The sequence below is a fragment of the Vidua macroura genome, chromosome Z (assembly GCF_024509145.1).
Source record: "Vidua macroura isolate BioBank_ID:100142 chromosome Z, ASM2450914v1, whole genome shotgun sequence".
NCBI classification, from domain to species: domain Eukaryota; kingdom Metazoa; phylum Chordata; class Aves; order Passeriformes; family Viduidae; genus Vidua; species Vidua macroura.
The window spans coordinates 73170850-73186978 of NC_071611.1; the positions used below are offsets into that span (position 1 = coordinate 73170850).

General features: G+C 50.2%; 2 long non-coding RNA genes across 2 annotated transcripts; both read right to left on the minus strand.

Annotated features, from left to right (window-relative positions):
• Positions 1 to 253: 253 nt before the first annotated feature.
• LOC128822562 (uncharacterized) lies at positions 254 to 2229 on the minus strand. The gene is made up of 2 exons (XR_008441489.1): positions 1865 to 2229; positions 254 to 481 (listed from the first exon to the last, which is right to left on the minus strand). It is a non-coding gene; the product is annotated as an uncharacterized LOC128822562 (long non-coding RNA).
• A 4632-nt stretch (positions 2230 to 6861) lies between these two features.
• Positions 6862 to 8066, minus strand: LOC128822565 (uncharacterized). Its single transcript, XR_008441492.1, has 3 exons — positions 7977 to 8066; positions 7607 to 7855; positions 6862 to 6899 (listed from the first exon to the last, which is right to left on the minus strand). It is a non-coding gene; the product is annotated as an uncharacterized LOC128822565 (long non-coding RNA).
• Between the last annotated feature and the right edge of the window lie 8063 nt (positions 8067 to 16129).

The window sequence follows — 16129 nt, forward strand, 5'->3', positions numbered from 1 at the left end:
GTTTTTCCTGCAGATGCCATTGCCATTTCTGCCTCAACTAGAAGTGCCCCAGATGTGCCAAAAGGGACCAGTGGGCCGTATTCCAAAGGCAGTGTGGTCTGGAGAGGATGAATGAAGAAGAGCCTTCTCCACTTACAAACCATACCAAAGAAGCCATAAGCGTGTCTTAGCACCAATCAAAAACACCTGGCAATTCAGAAGGAAATGTTGAGTTTTCTGAAGGGGTCAGAAGGAGGGGAATCTTCCAAATGAGTTGATGCTTCAGAAACTTTATTTAATTCCAATCCTACTCTATAAACCTATACTACAAAACAACTCAATAATCCTACTCTAGAGTCCTACTCTACAATCCTACTCTAACTTGGTTATGGCAAAAATATCTTGACTGTTAGATTCTTGTCTTCTTCTTCTTCTCCTTCTTCACTGAGTTGATGAGTGGTACCAGGGTGGACGCTGGCTTGGCTGATGTTACAAATGGATGCTGTCCACAGGAAAAAAAAAAAAAACAAACAACAAAGAACAGTGAATCATGACTTTCCAAGCTCAGTGCTTCACAGACTCAATCAGGATTCCTCTGGTACTTAGAAAGACCCAGAAAGAGGAGTGACGGGGACATCTGCTCCCCTGTCATCCTGTGCAGAACCTTGCCATCACAGGCAAACCTGGCCCAGAATCCCACTTATCCCTTTATTCTGGTTTCTCCATCTAGCTGGGATTTTTGCCCTGCCCGTGCTCTAGAAATGGTGCTTTCTGTCCCTGGGGTTTCTTCCTTTCAGGAAACTCCAATGACCCACATAGGTCCCTGTCTTTGAGAGACAGGCACCGTGCTAATTTCCACAGGGAGACAGAGCAGTGTCTACCTTTGCATGCCCTGCCCCTCCTGTGCTGGATGGCACCTTCCTTCCCAGCAGGGCCAGCCGAGTGGCGCTGGCTGCTGCAGTTCCCTCTCTGCCACACAGCCTGGCAGTAAGCCTGGGCCAGTTCCCCTCTGCCTGAGCGTGCCAGGCAGCAGATGGGGCTGGGACAAGTCCCTCTCAGCTGCCCCTGTCTGCGTGCCAGAAACCTCTAAGGGTGGGGTGGGGGGCAGAAACCAGGGCCCCTCAGAGGCTCACAGTGAGCCCCCACACAGCCCCTCCTGCCCACAGCCAAATCTCTCCAGACTGCTCTGCCAGGACTGGCTTCCTTGGGTTCCTCCACCACCATTTCATGACTGTGTACCCTGCATTGCTCTACTTCAGTTCTTTTGCCATTCGATAAAAAGGAGCACCCCACCAAATTACAAAACAGGGTGACAGAAACAGAGGACAGAGCACCTCTCCTCTGAGGACAGGCTGAGAGACCTGGAGCTATTCAGCCTGGAGGAGAACTGGCCCCAGGGAGACTTCATTGCTGAGTTCCAGTACTTCAAAGGGGATTCTCAGGAAGTAGGAAATACCTTTTTTAACAGGCTCCGTTGCAATAGGACATGGGATAATATTTATAATATAAAATGGGAATTGAGTCAGATTAGATCTAAGGAAGAACTTGTTTACTTGGAGCATGGTGCCACACTGGCACAGGTTGTCCTTAGAGCTGGTAGGTGCCCCATCCTGGGTAGGGATAGGGCAAACATTCCAGGTCAGGTGGGAAGGGGCTCTGAACAACCTGATCTCTCCCTGCTCTTTGCAGGACACTTGGACCAGATGACCTTCACAGGGCCCTGCCAGCCCAGCCTAGCCCAGACTAGAATTCCTCACCGTTTTCATTTGAACAACATCAGGAGTGGAGGTTGGGAGGAAGGAGGCTCATCTGATGCCTTGCACTTCAGTGGAGCAGGAGCCCATCCCTCAGACACTCTTTCACCTGCAGCCCCTTTGCATTTTACCTGCAGGAGCTCCTTGGCAGACCAGCGCCGTGCCGCGTCTGTCCGCAGGCAGTGCCTCAGGAAGTTACGCAGGGAAGACGAGAATCGGTTGGGCTGCCGCAGCTTTGGTGTCCCTCGTATGGCTATCAGGAGTTGAGGCTGGGGAAAAAGGAAACATAAGGCTCCAGCTGCTTCTTTCCCATCTGTAACTGCTCTCTCAGATCCCATTGTTTAAGCTCCACTCTGCAGAAACTGCCCTGGAGAGACCCAGAGATGACTTTCCTTTACCAACCAAAAACCCAAACCCCGATGCAGCCACAGCTTTTCCAACATTCAGCAGATCTTGCCTTGGCAGCTGATTTCATTGACTGACCTAGTTAGTGGGAACTACATCAGCAAAAGCATGTTTTGCTTCTCTGAGGATTCGCACCAGCCTGACAGGCTATTTGGAAGGGGGAGTTTATTCTATCCATACTATTTCCAAGGATTATTACATGAAAGGAATCTTTGCAGTGCTTGTTGGTCCCTTTAGCACAGCTTCCATGAAACAAAAATCATCAAGTTGTTTTTTTTTTTTTTCTCCTCTTGAAAAAAATGCAGATGCAGAATCCATCTAAAATAGACAGAAATAACAATGGAAGGAGGCCTGGGAGTCTCCATGAAAATGCCCACCACAATAGTGACAGCTCTGTGCTGGTGGCACTGAAAAAGATGGTGACCAAAGAGACTTTGTTACTTTCTTCTTCATCCCAGAGGAAAATTTCCTTTACTTTTCCCACACCCCCAGAGGTCACAAAGAGGGTTTTATCCTGTCTCTTTGCAGCTGAGCTCAGCCACTGGACATGGTGGGGAGCTGGAGTCCTCACTGTCCTTAGAACTGTGCAAGCCAGGGGTGGCCCTGCTCCTGTGGTAAAGGAACACAGCACCGGCGTCAACCGCCCACGTTGGATCCCAGCCCCGGGCACCTGGCTGCAAGCTCATCAACTTGTTAAAGTACCCAGAAACAGCCAAGAGTTTAGTGTACAATTCTAACTGCAGTCGGAGAAAAACACATCCTAAACTTATCCAGGCCACCCACACGCAAGACTGAACAATGTACAGATGATTTGAAAGCCTGAAAGTTTTGAAGACCCACAGGATTGGGAAAAGATGCTACAGTTTGGAAGAAAATTGATGTGCTGTGGTAAATGAAAGGAAAAGCAAGCAGAACTTGCTTGGGCATTGCTTTGGTGGTTTTTTCTCCTTTTTCTTTTTATTCTTTTTTCTTTTTCTTTTCCTTTTTTTTTCTGTCTTTTTTCCCTTTTCCTTTTCCTTTTTTTCTTTTTATTTTCTCTTCCTTTTCCTCTTCCTTTCCATTTTTCTCTTACTTTTTCTTTTTTTCTTTTCCCTTTTCTCTTCCTCTTCCTTTTCCATTTACTTTTTCTCTTTTTTCTTTTTCTCTAAAATTGAAACTAGGAAGATTCAATCTCCATTTTGAAGGATATTTATCACACATCCAACCATTCCACTGAAAAATGCCTTTTCTTCAGAGACAGAGCTCCAACATTGTTCAAAAAGCAAGTGAAAAATGTCAGGCATGGCTGGAGGCCAAAATGGCAGGTTTCTGAACTGGTTAGGTTTCTGAACTGGTTACCTTCCTCTTCCCTTCTGATGCAACCAAATCGACAGCAGATGCTGATGTGCTGCAGGGACATTTTCAGAAGGGGACCTTGGTGGAAGTGGTGCCAGCAGATGGCAATGGGATTTTGTCCAATGGCACACTGACCATGGGACAGGTGAGAAAGACAAGCAGGATCAGTGAGTATTTGCACCTTACCGAAACAGGAGTTTCATTCCAGTAAGGAACTTCTCCTTCCGCCATTTCGATGCCCACGATTCCAAGAGACCATATGTCCACTTTGGGGCCACATGGTTGACCTGTCACCACTTCAGGCGCCATCCACCCAGAAATGCTGGCCACTGAGCTCCGTCGACTCTGCTCAGGGGTGAGCTGAACAAAGAGGCCAGAGTCAGCTGTGGAGAAAAAAACAAACCATGAAAGCCAGCTCAAGTTAGGAAATCAAGCCAAAGAATTCCCCACTCTCAGTCTAAGAATGTGCTGTTGAGTCTCCTGGAGAACTGTCCACGCTCTGTTTCCTCAGGGCTTTAGACAAGGAAATATGGAATTGGCCACTTCAAAAAAAAAGCCTCATTTTTTAGACTACCTCCAGCCTTTTATTTTTCTGAAGCTTTACATTGTATCTCCCTCCCTCTGGAAGGGACACACACAGAGCAACGCCACTCTTGACTCCTTGTTCCTTGTCATACTTCTGTGCATGTTGCAACTGTGCCCACAGTTTGTGGCAGGGTTCCCTGCACTGCCACCAGCACCATTTTTGGGGAGCTGGCAGTCACTCAAAGCAGCCCCACAGCCCACGTCCCTGGAATGCTGCACCTGACCAAGAATACACTGACCCAGCTTGACAGAGCCGTCGGTTCTGAGAAGGATGTTGCTGCTCTTCACATCTCGGTGGATCACATGGTTCGAGTGAAGAAAATCCAGGCCTTGCAGGCACTGAGAGAGAAAACAGAAACAGGAGGGCAAAAATTAGCGATGTGATTTCATTACACAAGAAAGGAAACAGCTCTACAGATTGCCTCTGCAGGGGAATGGCGAATAATGGCAGAACAGAGTGCGATTGTGAGGAAGAGCTTGCTGCTCCACCACTTGCAGAGCAGGACCTTTCTAAGGAAAGGCATGTCAGCTTTTGAAAGAGCAACAGCACCTGCTGTTGTTGTAGACTGTCCCCTGCAAACCAGCCAGCATGGCTGCTGCTGCTGTGGATGTGCTTTCTCCATGCAGAGGACAAGTGAGGGTTTTGCCAAGGAAGAAAAAGTCCCTCCCTTTGGTGTGAAGTGGATCACTTTGGGGTGGGAGGCTGCATGACAAAGGTTTTGTTGCTGGCCTCAGCACAGACTTGGAAGTATCACAACAGTCACCTTCCTGAAGCAAAGAGCATTTTGGCTGCACTACTGTCCTTTTCAGTTGAGGACTGAGAGAAATGAGTCTTTTTTCTTTGCTGATCATTTCAAATGCTGCCACCAGCACCTTTGCTTCTACAGGCAAGGAATGCAGTGCAGACAGGCTGGAGATAAAAGTTTAGGGAGGCAAGGTGGAGAACAGCAAATACAAATACAAGAGACAGAGCAAGAATACAACAGTAGGAGATATGAGTACAAGAACTAACTGCTGTGAGTGCAGGGGCACTGGCAGGCATTTCACTTGAGAGGCTTTTACTTGCCCATAGCATACCAGCAACACAGAAACAAAGCTTGGCACATGAAATCACTCCAGGTTGGAGCCCTGTTTCCCAGACAATCCTGCCCACGCCCTGGGCAGCACAGGTGGGATTGCTGACCTCCCGACTGATGGCTGCCATCTCGTCTTCAGACAGGTAGGTCTCGCTGATGACATCGCTCAGAGTGCCTCCGTCCATGTACTCCATGACCAGCCAGCGCTGCCCATCCACACGGTAGCTGAAAGAAGGAAACAAGAGCATGGAGATAAACATGCATGGCTAGGTTGTTTTCTTGATTGATTCTTGTTTCCAAGTCCCTTTGTGACTAGGACAGAATTAAAGGAATAGACATTCCCTCTAGGCTGTGCATTGTTTGCAATCTGTCTCAAGAAGAAAGGCACAGCTGTGAAAAAAGGAGATGTCTTCAATTGCCAGCAAGTAAAAACTGCAGGTTAGGAACAGATCAAAAACCTGTCAAACTGCGTGTTTCTGGAAATAAGCACCTAGTCTTCCTGGCATGCAAAGTAATGGAAAAGAGGGGACACAATCCAAGGGAAATCCATGTTAGTTTATCTGGATGTAAGAGGACTCTTGAAAAAAATCAAGCCCCAAAACAATGTGGTGGCTGTGAACTTACAGGCTATTGATTCAGTAAGATATGACTGATGCAGGTTTTTGAATCATTTTCAAACTCTGTGTACCAGGGAAGACTCATGCAGACAAGATGCACTCTCTTCCCATCCACTGGAGATGAGCAGAGCAGTAATATTTAACCAATAATTACAGCTCTATTTTCTGCCAGTGAACAAAGTGGAATTTTACCTTGCATGTTTGCAATATGTAAACAAACATTCACAACAACTCACCTGTCTAAATAGTTGACCAGGTTGGGATTCTTATTTGGCTTCATGAGCATGAGTTCATTGACTTTTAGTTCCTTCTTCCTCAGTTCTTGGAGATTTATTTTCTTTATGGCCACCTAAAATGACATTGAAAATGAGTAACTTGAGAAGTTGGCGGCACAAGACCGCAAGGCACATGGAGCGAGTGATTTTGCAATGCCACAGCCCAGCTGTGCCAAACTGCCTTGTGATTGGGCATTGCAGTAATTAGGAACTGACATTGCAACAGCCCATTTCTCTGCTCCCTTGGAGGCCACTTACAGGACACGTGGCCACTGAGGTTTTGCCTTGTCCACTTGGTAACTGTGGTGTCTCAACTATCACCCACAAAGCTCTGAGCACACTCCCTGCTGCTTTGTCTGGGATTCAGAAGAAGTAATCCATGCCTTAATACTCTGTGGATACATCTTGGGCTATGGGCAGGACTTAGGGCTTTTAGGGATGCCGTGCAGATCTCTCCCTACGTGCAGTTGCCAAGTGCGGCACTGCAGGTGGCTAAGGAACTACCAGTAACTTTCAGATGCATTTGCTGGCAAGCAGAAGTGAGAATTCAGGACTCTGAAGCCATAGCCCCAAAGAGCAGTGAGATGCTCAAAGGCACCACCTTTGTTTTAGCAATGGAGAGCAAATGAGCACATCCTTCTCTGAAAGGAACTGCTGCCCTCCTTGCCTTCCTTCTGGCAGCTGAGAAGGACAAAGACTGTCCCAAATGTATTTTGCAGGCTGGTAGCAGTCTGTGCTTCTTGTGCCTTTTCAGCACAGCTCTACTCAAAGCTCCAGCCACAGCTGCTCACACCAGAGGACCTGCGGGAGATGTTGACATTTACCTCTTCTCCTGTGGCATTGTCAAGTGCTATGCAAACATCTCCAAAAGTCCTAGAAACAAAAAAGCAGCAAAGAAAGGAGAAGACATTTAGATCTTGCAGTGAAAGCCAGCCCACAGAGGAGATCTCTGCTGCAAATGCCTAAAACCTGCTGGATGCAGGCGGGCTCTGCCCGAAGGCAGATGATGCATTTTCCTCTCAAGTGCATGGGCACTGGGCCTGTCCCTGAAGCGTTGCCGTTTACTGCCTCAGCTCCTAAGGAGAGCTCCTTCTTTCATCTTGGGTTTCAGGTTCTAAACTGTGCAGTTTTTATCCTGACCATGGAGTATTTCCTTCAGCAATCTTTTGGAAAGAAATGTTCCTGAGAACTGTTATCTGACAGCTATCAGGGAGTAGGTTGCTGTTTCAGGCAAGCACGTTTCTTCCCCTTTTATTAGTGTGGCTGTATGATTTGGAGATATACAAAAATGCTCAGGAAATTAACACAGAACTGTCCCACACTTGTGAGACAAGGAAATCTTCCAGGTCCTGTTCCTTGCTGCAGGCAGGAACTTGGCAGCATGGAGGTGTCTCTGACAATGCCTTCTGGGCACACTCACAAATTCGGAGCAGCACTGAGAGATGGGACAATCTATCCCCAGTGTCTGAACATGGGGATAGATGTCTGTTTGCAGCTGTTCTGACTTCACACTGGATAGATATTCCACCAGAAAAACACCTGGCCCATGGTTATATAGAAGTAACTGTGGTTGGACTCACCCTCTGCCAATATGTTCCAGTTCCGTGTATTTCATCACGGGATTTTCCATGTTCACTATTTTCCCTGAGGGAAACAAAATGCAAGATGCTCACTTTAAAGCAGAGATCCCAGCTTCCAGGAGATTCAAAAGACAGACCCAGAGCCTGAAGCTTTGAACCCTTTGTGTTCGGCTGGGTAACAACAACAACCAGGCAGACAGCTCTGCAGCACAGGTGGCCAGCACAGAGACTGCTTTTCTACGGCAGTTCCTGTGGGGAAATGTCTCTAAATGTCCCTGGGACACCAAACTCAGGAAAAACATTTGGTACAGCTATGCTGACATCTGCACACAATAGACTGTCCCTCAGACAAGAAATACAGCAGACGTACTCCGTAGCTCCAGGGAGTCATCCTTGATCTCCTGTTGCTGAGCAGCAGCTGGGTCAGCACTGGAGATGAACAAACCGCCCCGGCTCCGCTTCTCAGGGTGGAGAGCAAAGGCTCCTTTAGACCATGCTGCTGCTGCATCAGGTTTGGTGACAAAGCCCTTGTAGATCTGGGACAAGAAATGAGTTTATGTCAGAAAGGTGGCTGGCAGAGATTAGCCTGAGATTCCATTTCAAATGCAAGCCCTTAGGAAGGTGCTGTCAGCAACATGAAGCGCTCTTAAGTGGGTTTTTTCTGATGTCCACTTCTCAGACTGGATGGGTCAAAACCAAAGGCTAGTTCTACTTGAGTGGATGGCCAGATTCATGGTCCATTTTCATGGATTTTCTGAAGGATCACTGCCACAATGACCATTCTACTTCCTCTCAAGGATTCCTTTCCCCCTCCAAGGGCTTCAGATACACTTGCAGCTCCTTGTTCAAGTGTTCGGCCTCCCCCCACTGTGTCCTCTTTTCCTGCACCATCTTCAGGTCATGCCCAACCTGTAGCACCTTAGGTGGGGACAGTTCCTGTGCCTCACGCCAGCCTCGGGGCTCTTCAGTGCCACTCATTTGCCGGAAGTCTTTGCCGGCTGCCCGGTGAGACGTCAACACTTGCACCTCGAGTCAAACAGAACAAAGCAGTCAGAGACTACAGCTTGTCCCTGTCAGTCAAGAGTCACTGACTGTGAGGAAAGAACAGATTTACAAGGGATACAGACAGCTTGTTTCAATCCTCCATCTGGGTCACCATATTCCTCTGTAAAAACACCTCAAGAAACAAGGAGAGCAGGAACAGGCCAGCAGGAATCAATTTGGATGACTGCTGGCCAAAAGGCCAAAGGACAAGTCCCACTGTCCAGGGCAGCAGCTGAGATTCAGCACACCAGGAAATGTCCTTCCGAGTGACTGTGATACACACTAGAGCAGGATGGCACTCAGAGGCATCACCCCGCTCCCTGCTGCTCTGCACTGGGAAGGCCAGAAGGGCAGAAACCACCAGTTTGGTGACTGCAGTGGCTATCCCTCTTTCACTCACTTGCTTTTGTAGAGCCTGAGGGAGGGGATTAAGTTTTTCTCTGATGATTTTAATTTCTTCCTCCTGCCTCTTCTCCCTTGCCATGATCTTAGCGTGAGCTTTCTGAAAGTCTGTGTCCAGCTGTTCCTTCAATTTCTCTAAAATACGAGAGAGAGGATCTTTCACAAGTGGAGTGACTGCCACTCTTTCAGTCACCTGGTTTTGTTGATCACCCCTCTGCTGCTGGAGATTCATCTCCTTTTGAATTCTTCTTGTCTCTTCCTGGTTCCTCTTCTTCACTTCTGTGATGGCACTCTGAGCTTCGGGCAGCTCTGCTTGTGGCTCTGCCTTGATGTTCTGTACACACAAATGCAGAGCAAGTGACTGGGAGCTGCCATAAGGCTCAGCTTTTTCCTCTTGCAGCCTCAAAATCACATTTATTCAGCCACTTCTTTCTGCTTCCCTACCCACACCTGCTTCTAATGGAACCCTCTTGTCCCAGTGCTGATCCCTGCAGATTCCAAGGCTCTGTGCTTTCAGTGCCTCTGGGACTCCTGGCCTCCTCACTCCCAAGAGCTCTGTTTTATGCCCCTCTTCCTGCCCTTTCCCTCTGACACCTGGCGAGTCAGGCTTACCTGGCCATTCTCCTGTGGCTCTTCCACCTGCTGCCTGAGCTGCTCTTCCTGCTCTCGGGCTCTCAGCTCTCCCTGAGTCTGGCATGGCATCTCTGATAAGGCAATCTGCTCCTGCTCTTTCTCTGGAAGGATCTGCACAGAAAGCAAGAGAAGATGGGTTTCAACTTTCCATAGGACATTTGTGGGCTAAGACTCAAGAACTGATGGGCTCACACGTTCCCAGAGCACTGTGCTGCTGCTCTCCTGGGTCATTCTCTGCCCGTGGGGAGGCACAGATTCCAAAGTGACCCTGGCACTACAATCAGGGGCCATCTGGGGCTGAAGCTCCAACAGCCTCTCAGGCAGCTGACAGGGAAGGTGTGGCATTTCTCAGGGATCTGGTGAGGGCCTCCCTCTGCTCCTGCCATGTCCTGTTTGTCTTTCAGTAGTGACTGACACCCAGCCCAGTCCCACAGCTCCATCCTGCCTCTGCAGGTGGCTTCCTGGGTGAGCTCACCCTTTATGAGAGACACTTCTGGAGTTCATGTTCTCTTCACCACCTAAAACATGGAATTCTTCCACCTCTCTGGGACAGGCAGAAAATCAAAGAATTAACTGGGGGCTTCAGGAAGAAGAGGCCGGAGGAGGAAAACAGCTCTGAGGGGAAAAAAACCACCATATCTGGAGGGGGAAACAGCTCTGCCTGCTCAGAATCGGTCAACAGAACGTGTCTCTAATCCTCTCCTGAAAGGGATGCTTTAGGTGAAGTTTGCACCTCCAACTACTTTGGACCAGAGCCAAGAAGATTCAATTATGCAAATGATAGATAGATTAGATAGATAGATAGATAGATAGATAGATAGATAGATAGATAGATAGATAGAAAGATAGAACTCACTCTTATAATCTCTCTTAACTATAGTTTCTGTTGCTACACACACTTGGTAGCCATTGCCCTGATCAGCAGCAATCCTGAGATTGCTCTCCTATTGCTTCAATAAACCACACTCCCGGGGAATCTGGAGCATTTAGGTCCTTAAGGAATGCAACCAGATCCAGAGCATTGCACTGGGAATGGCATTCTTGCAGCATCTGTGCTTGGCCAAGTGCTTCTCTTGGACTTGACAACACTGAGAGTGCTAAAGGGGCTGTAATCAGAAATAAAGCCCAGCCCCTCCCAGCTCCTCTGAACTCTGAGGACCAGCTGGAATGCAAGAGCATTGATTTCCCGCTCAATTTCAAAACACCACATTTACTGATTCCCTGGGCTGCAAAAAGGCAGAGGTACTGTCAATATGAACGCGAAGTGAAAGGCCCTATTGACTGGCCTGGCACCAGAACAGCTCCTTCTGCACCGAGCTCGCAGCCCCAAACAATGTGTTCTCATGCAAATATAATGCATTCTCCAGAAATGTCACCTTACAAAAGAAAAACCTAGCAGAATCTTGACAAGTGATGGAAAAGGGCAGAAAAGATGGAGGAAAACCACCTGGCCTTGCTGAAAAATGAGAACCTGAACAGGAAATCTCCTCCTAAAAAAGGAAGAAACCACAAGATGAAAGAGTCACCAAAAAAAGTGTCAAAAGCACTTGGATGCTGTGAGAGGATATTTGCAGAAGAAATAGCATTTGTAGTGAGCACTGTCCCATATGGATCTATGGAAGTGTGCCTGAAGGGCCCTGACGAGCCTCCCGTTGTCCAGGCTAAAGCTCCCTCAGCACCTCCTCCTTGGCCTTGCACTCCACAGCCTTCCCCAGCTCCCGTGTCCTCCTCTGCACACGCTCCAGCCCCTCAAGGACTTTCTGCTTCACAGGGGCCCACAACTGGGCACAGCACTCCCAGCTGTGCCTGCAGCGCTGCCCAGCCCAGGGGGACGCTCACTGCCCTGCTCCTGCTGCCCCACTCTTGCTGACACAGGCCAGGACACCCTTGGCATTCTTGGCTCCCTGGCCACGCGCTGGCCCACCTTCAGCTGCTCTTGACCGGCACCCCTGGGTCCTTTGGGCCCACGCAGCTCCCCCACCACAAACTTGCCCCTTTGACGTCAAATACAGCAGCCACAATTCCAAGATGTCCTTCCTCTTCTCAGCAACACAAGACAGCAGTCAAGGACTTGCAGCTTCACCCCCACGCGAGGCACTAATGCCATTTCCAAAGCTGCAGGCTTCATCCCAAAACGCATCCACAAAAACTCGCCCCTTCTGCTTTTTGCCTGACAAGAAGCCTTCCCAACGAGGCACTTGCTTTCTTTGGCCACACCCCACAAGAATAGCCTACCCCAGCTTCATGGACAACGCAAATATCTCCTTGCAGCTTATCAAAAGCCAAAAGAGACTGTACAAGTGAAGAACTGCTGCAGAAAACTGCAGAACACTTCCACAAGCCAAACACACCTTTGCACAAAGGGAAAACAACTAAAGAAAGCCCCGTGACCTCCAGCACGAGCACCTGTGCCCTTGGCCACGGCCCTGCAGAAGCCCAGAGACAGAGCTTCACTGAGCCAAGCAGGCAGAAGCTGAGCCGCAGCCCCCAGCTCTTGGGTGCCTCAAGGTGACAGGCCAAAGGCCAATTTCTAGCTGTCCCTGCCTGCAGGAAATGGCCGCGTCCTGCGGGATTCCAGCACTCAGCATCCTCAGCCAGCAACAGCAAGTGCTGGCTGCTCAGAAACTTGCAGCTCTGCCTTGCACTAAAGACAGCACCACCCACAACTGGCACTTACTCTCTTGGAAGCATCAGGCTCTGCTGTGACCACAGCTGCAGGCTCGTGGTCATCTTGCTCCTTTTGCTCCTCTTTGGCTTCTTCTCCAGGAGCAGAGGGAGCCGGGGCAGAGACTGCTGCTGCTTCTGTCATCTGTGGCAAGAGAGAAACATGAGGGACAGGCCGTTACCTATCGTTTAGCACCTCCTTTCTCCTGGCATCTACAACCACCTCTTTGAAGGAGAAATCATCAGCATTCTTAGCAATGGCATTCTAAGTCACTCCGGCCAGATTAAAATGGGCTAATTCAAGAGAACTCTGTTTGCCTAGGAATTTGATAGTCCTCCATGGCTGCTATCTGCAAGGCACAGTGCCTCTGCACAAGGGAGCTTTTAGCTCTTGAAAGCTGTGAAATGGAAAAGTAGGAAATAGCCAGCAAGGCCTTTGCTATTGCTGCGGCAGACATGGAAAACTAAAAGTGGATCAGAATCCCATTCAGTGCAGGAAAAGGGCAGGAAATCTTGTGCAGAAGCATCTTTGCTTGCTGGGAAGAGAGAAAATGAGCAGGGCTTCTCCTCCTAGCAAGCCAAGAAACCACAAGTTGGAAGTGTCACCTGCTCAGGTGGCTAAAGCCCTTGCATGCAGAGCGGGGATGTTTGGCAGGGAAGCAGGCCTTGGGGTGAGCGCTGTCCTCTATGGATCTATGGAAGTGTGCCTGAAGGGCCCTGACGAGCCTCCCGTTGTCCAGGCTAAAGCTCCCTCAGCACCTCCTCCTTGGCCTTGCGCTCCACAGCCTTCCCCAGCTCCCGTGTCCTCCTCTGCACACGCTCCAGCCCCTCAAGGACTTTCTGCTTCACAGGGGCCCACAACTGGGCACAGCACTCCCAGCTGTGGCCGCAGCGCTGCCCAGCCCAGGGGGACGCTCACTGCCCTGCTCCTGCTGCCCCACTCTTGCTGACACAGGCCAGGACGCCCTTGGCCTTCTTGGCTCCCTGGCCACGCGCTGGCCCACCTTCAGCTGCTCTTGACCGGCACCCCTGGGTCCTTTGGGCCCACGCAGCTCCCCCACCACAAACTTGCCCCTTTGACGTCAAATACAGCAGCCACAATTCCAAGATGTCCTTCCTCTTCTCAGCAACACAAGACAGCAGTCAAGGACTTGCAGCTTCACCCCCACCCGAGGCACTAATGCCATTTCCAAAGCTGCAGGCTTCATCCCAAAACGCATCCACAAAAACTCGCCCCTTCTGCTTTTTGCCTGACAAGAAGCCTTCCCAACGAGGCACTTGCTTTCTTTGGCCACACCCCACAAGAATAGCCTACCCCAGCTTCATGGACAACGCAAATATCTCCTTGCAGCTTATCAAAAGCCAAAAGAGACTGTACAAGTGAAGAACTGCTGCAGAAAACTGCAGAACACTTCCACAAGCCAAACACACATTTGCACAAAGGGAAAACAACTAAAGAAAGCCCCGTGACCTCCAGCATGAGCACCTGTGCCCTTGGCCACGGCCCTGCAGAAGCCCAGAGACAGAGCTTCACTGAGCCAAGCAGGCAGAAGCTGAGCCGCAGCCCCCAGCTCTTGGGTGCCTGAAGGTGACAGGCCAAAGGCCAATTTCTAGCTGTCCCTGCCTGCAGGAAATGGCCGCGTCCTGCGGGATTCCAGCACTCAGCATCCTCAGCCAGCAACAGCAAGTGCTGGCTGCTCAGAAACTTGCAGCTCTGCCTTGCACTAAAGACAGCAGCACCCACAACTGGCACTTACTCTCTTGGAAGCATCAGGCTCTGCTGTGACCACAGCTGCAGGCTCGTGGTCGTCTTGCTCCTTTTGCTCCTCTTTGGCTTCTTCTCCAGGAGCAGAGGGAGCCGGGGCAGAGACTGCTGCTGCTTCTGTCATCTGTGGCAAGAGAGAAACATGAGGGACAGGCCGTTACCTATCGTTTAGCACCTCCTTTCTCCTGGCATCTACAACCACCTCTTTGAAGGAGAAATCATCAGCATTCTTAGCAATGGCATTCTAAGTCACTCCGGCCAGATTAAAATGGGCTAATTCAAGAGAACTCTGTTTGCCTAGGAATTTGATAGTCCTCCATGGCTGCTATCTGCAAGGCACAGTGCCTCTGCACAAGGGAGCTTTTAGCTCTTGAAAGCTGTGAAATGGAAAAGTAGGAAATAGCCAGCAAGGCCTTTGCTCTTGCTGCGGCAGACATGGAAAACTAAAAGTGGATCAGAATCCCATTCGGTGCAGGAAAAGGGCAGGAAAGCTTGTGCAGAAGCATCTTTGCTTGCTGGGAAGAGAGAAAATGAGCAGGGCTTCTCCTCCTAGCAAGCCAAGAAACCACAAGTTGGAAGTGTCACCTGCTCAGGTGGCTAAAGCACATGGATGCAGAGCGGGGATGTCTGGCAGGGAAGCAGGCCTTGGGGTGAGCGCTGTCCTCTATGGATCTATGGAAGTGTGCCTGAAGGGCCCTGACGAGCCTCCCGTTGTCCAGGCTAAAGCTCCCTCAGCACCTCCTCCTTGGCCTTGCGCTCCACAGCCTTCCCCAGCTCCCGTGTCCTCCTCTGCACACGCTCCAGCCCCTCAAGGACTTTCTGCTTCACAGGGGCCCACAACTGGGCACAGCACTCCCAGCTGTGGCCGCAGCGCTGCCCAGCCCAGGGGGACGCTCACTGCCCTGCTCCTGCTGCCCCACTCTTGCTGACACAGGCCAGGACGCCCTTGCCCTTCTTGGCTCCCTGGCCACGCGCTGGCCCACCTTCAGCTGCTCTTGACCGGCACCCCTGGGTCCTTTGGGCCCACGCAGCTCCCCGACCACAAACTTGCCCCTTTGACGTCAAATACAGCAGCCACAATTCCAAGATGTCCTTCCTCTTCTCAGCAACACAAGACAGCAGTCAAGGACTTGCAGCTTCACCCCCACGCGAGGCACTAATGCCATTTCCAAAGCTGCAGGCTTCATCCCAAAACGCATCCACAAAAACTCGCCCCTTCTGCTTTTTGCCTGACAAGAAGCCTTGCCAACGAGGCACTTGCTTTCTTTGGCCACACCCCACAAGAATAGCCTACCCCAGCTTCATGGACAACGCAAATATCTCCTTGCAGCTTATCAAAAGCCAAAAGAGACTGTACAAGTGAAGAACTGCTGCAGAAAACTGCAGAACACTTCCACAAGCCAAACACACCTTTGCACAAAGGGAAAACAACTAAAGAAAGCCCCGTGACCTCCAGCGTGAGCACCTGTGCCCTTGGCCACGGCCCTGCAGAAGCCCAGAGACAGAGCTTCACTGAGCCAAGCAGGCAGAAGCTGAGCTACAGCCCCCAGCTCTTGGGTGCCTCAAGGTGACAGGCCAAAGGCCAATTTCTAGCTGTCCCTGCCTGCAGGAAACGGCCGCGTCCTGCGGGATTCCAGCACTCAGCATCCTCAGCCAGCAACAGCAAGTGCTGGCTGCTCAGAAACTTGCAGCTCTGCCTTGCACTAAAGACAGCACCACCCACAACTGGCACTTACTCTCTTGGAAGCATCAGGCTCTGCTGTGACCACAGCTGCAGGCTCGTGGTCGTCTTGCTCCTTTTGCTCCTCTTTGGCTTCTTCTCCAGGAGCAGAGGGAGCCGGGGCAGAGACTGCTGCTGCTTCTGTCATCTGTGGCAAGAGAGAAACATGAGGGACAGGCCGTTACCTATCGTTTAGCACCTCCTTTCTCCTGGCATCTACAACCACCTCTTTGAAGGAGAAATCATCAGCATTCTTAGCAATGGCATTCTAAGTCACTCCGGCCAGATTAAAATG